At 34.3% G+C, this 3,096-nt stretch overlaps 1 non-coding gene across 1 annotated transcript; it reads right to left on the reverse strand.

The window, feature by feature from the left end:
- Nucleotides 1–261: 261 nt before the first annotated feature.
- Nucleotides 262–401, reverse strand: LOC111758828 (small nucleolar RNA SNORA8). The gene has a single exon (XR_002792982.1). It is a non-coding gene; the product is annotated as a small nucleolar RNA SNORA8 (small nucleolar RNA).
- Between the last annotated feature and the right edge of the window lie 2,695 nt (nt 402–3,096).

Raw genomic sequence — 3,096 nt, forward strand, 5'->3', positions numbered from 1 at the left:
CTTCAAAATAGCCTCTTGAAAGAATCCACAACTGTTTCCAGTCAGCCTTGTCATAATTCTTTTAGATGGGCTTCTTTTCATCTCCACTTGTGTGTGGACAAACTGATGTAGGCTTCATTCAGAAACACCCCACCTATTTACTTAGAATAATAAATTGGTGGCTCTGCATGGTTCAAAATTTCAGACAACCTAGAGAAAATGAAGAATTTATTCTTATTGATGATTATACCAATCTGAACAGTACTGGAAAAACTATGGAAATACTGTATCAATAGAAATACCAGGTTTAACATGCACAAAGCCAGGAAAACCAACAATGCCAGATACTGAATTTCTATAGCACTGTCTTTTGAACCTCCCAACAGGAAAAAAAATGCTGAGTGCAGATACCATGCAGTGCAATGAGGGTTTTTATCAAGAAAGAGTTCTGGAATTTGTCAAGTGCCCTTTCTGTGTCAATTGAGATGATCATATGCCTCTTTCCTCCTGCTTTTTAAAAATTAAACGTATATTACATTACTTGATTTTCTTATGTTGAACTACCCTTGATACCTGTGATAAATCCCAGTTGATCATGGTGTATTATTTTTGTTTTAAATTATTTTTATTATTCTTTTAATGTGTTGTTGGATTTGGTTTGCTAGTATTTTGTTGGGGATTTTTGCATCTACATTCATAAGGGATATTGGTCTGTAATTTTCTTTTCTTGTGGTCTATCTGGTTTTTTTTTTTTTTAAAGAACTGGGGGTTGGGGATTGAACCTGGGACCTTGTATGTGGTGGGAAGCTGATGTTCATCAACCAGAGCCACATCAGCACTGCGCGTGGGCCAGCTCATCACAAGGGTCAGGAGGCCCTGGGTTTGAACCCCGGACCTCCCATGTGGGAGGCGGATGCTCTATCTGTGGAGCCAAATCTACTTCCAGGGAGGTTTTTAATTACTGATGAAATCTCTTTACTTGTTATTGGTCTGTTGAGATCTTCTATTTCTTCCTGAGTGTAGGTAGTTTGAATGTTTATAGGAAATTTAACCTAGTTATCTAATTTGTTAGCATACAGTTGTTCATAATATCCTCTTATAATTCTTTTTATGTCTGTGGGGTCAGTAGTAATGTCCACCCTTTCATTTATGATTTAGTTATTTGCATCCTCTCTCTTTTTGTCAGTCTAGGTAAAGTTTTGTCAATGTTATTGCTCTTTCCAAAGAACAAATCTTTAGTGTTGTTGCTTCTATTTTTTTTTTTAAATTCTCTAATCTTTATTTTGTTCCTTTTACTCACTTTGAGTTTAGCTTGCTCTTCTTTTTCTAGATCCTCTAGCTCTGAGATTAGGTATCTGATTTGAGATCTTTCTTTTTTTTTCATGTAAGTATTTAGAGCTATATATTTCCTTCTTGGCACTGCCTTTGCTGTATGCCATAAGTTTTGGTATGTTGTGTTTTCTTTTTCATTTGCCTCAAGATATTTCCTAATTTCTCTTGAAATTTCTTCTTTGACTTATTGGTTGTTTAAGAGTGTTGTTTAATTTCTGTATATTTGTGAATTTTCCAGTTCTCCCTCTGTTAGTGATTTCTAGTTTCATTTCATTGTGGTTGGAGAAGATAGTTTGAGTGAATTCAGTCTTTTAAAACTTATTGAGACTTGTTTTGTGACCCAACATTTGGTCTATCCTAGAGAATGATCCATGTGCACTTGAGAAGAATGTGTATTCTGCTGTTGTTGGGTGAAGCATTCTACATATGTCTGCTAGGTCTAATTCATTTATGGTACTGTTCAAGTCCTTTATTTCCTTATTGATATTCTGTCTAGGTATTCTATCAAGTATTGAAAATAGTATATTAAAATTTCCTATTATTAATGTAGAATCATCTATTTTTCCCTTCAAATGTCAATCATGTTCTTATAATTGTTTATATCTTCTTGATGAATTGACCTTTTTAATAATATTTAGTGCCCTTCTTTGTCCCTTATAACAGTTTTTGACATAAAACCTCTTTCCTTTGTGGTTTCCATGGGGCTTACATTTAACATCCTAAATCTATAGCAATCATGTTTGACCTGATACCAACTTAATTTCAATAGCATTCATATATACTGTAACCCAGGGGTTCTTAACCTTTTTTGTTCCATGGACACCTTTGCCAGTTAGGTGAAAACCAAAGATCCCTTCTCAGAATGTAGCAGCAGATATAATAGTTTTATGACACTCAACTAGCATCAGGTCTAACAACTACTGTAATTTTGAGGTATGGATGAGTGTAAGCAATTTTTTAAGATAGTCAACAACTGTAATGTGATATGAAATGAATACTACCATAATTTATTGTATATATTCATAAGTGAAGGAAATGCTAGATTTCAGTTAGAGGTCAGAGAAAATAAAGATAATAAGTTGATTTTTTTCAATTCAAGCTCATGGGCCCCCTGATATCTTTCCATGGAGCCCTGGTTAAGAACCCCTGCACTAGTAGCTTTGTTGTAGATTTTTCAGGATTTTCTGGGTATAGGATCATAACATCTGTGACAGAGTTAATTTTACTTCTTTTTTTCTAATTTGGACATCTTTTGTTTCTTTTTCTTGCCTGATTGCTCTAGCAAGAACCTCTAGCACTATATTGAATAACAGTGGTGACAGTGGGCATTCTTGTCTTGTTCATGATTTCAACGGGAAAAGTTTCAGTCTTCCACCATTGTGTACAATGTTAGCTGTGGGTTTTTCATATATGCCCTTTACCATGTTGAGAAAATTTTCTTTCATTCCTATCTTTTGGAGGTTTTTTTTAATCAAGAAAGGATGCTGGATTTTGTCAAAGGTCTTTTCTGTATCAATTGAGATGACCATATGATTTTCTTCTTTAAAGTATTAATGTGGTGTATTATGCTGATTGATTTTCTTGTGTTGAACTACCCTTGTTGGCCTGGGATGAAACCCACTTGATCATGATGAATAATTTTTTTAATGTGTGGATTCAATTAGCAAGTATTTTGTTGAGGATTTTTGCATTTGTATTCATTAGGGAAATGGGTCTGCAATTTTCTTTTTTTTGGTAATATCTTTATATGGCTTTCGTATTAGGGTGATATTGGCTTCATAGACT

The sequence above is a fragment of the Dasypus novemcinctus genome, chromosome 9 (assembly GCF_030445035.2).
Source record: "Dasypus novemcinctus isolate mDasNov1 chromosome 9, mDasNov1.1.hap2, whole genome shotgun sequence".
NCBI lineage: Eukaryota > Metazoa > Chordata > Mammalia > Cingulata > Dasypodidae > Dasypus > Dasypus novemcinctus.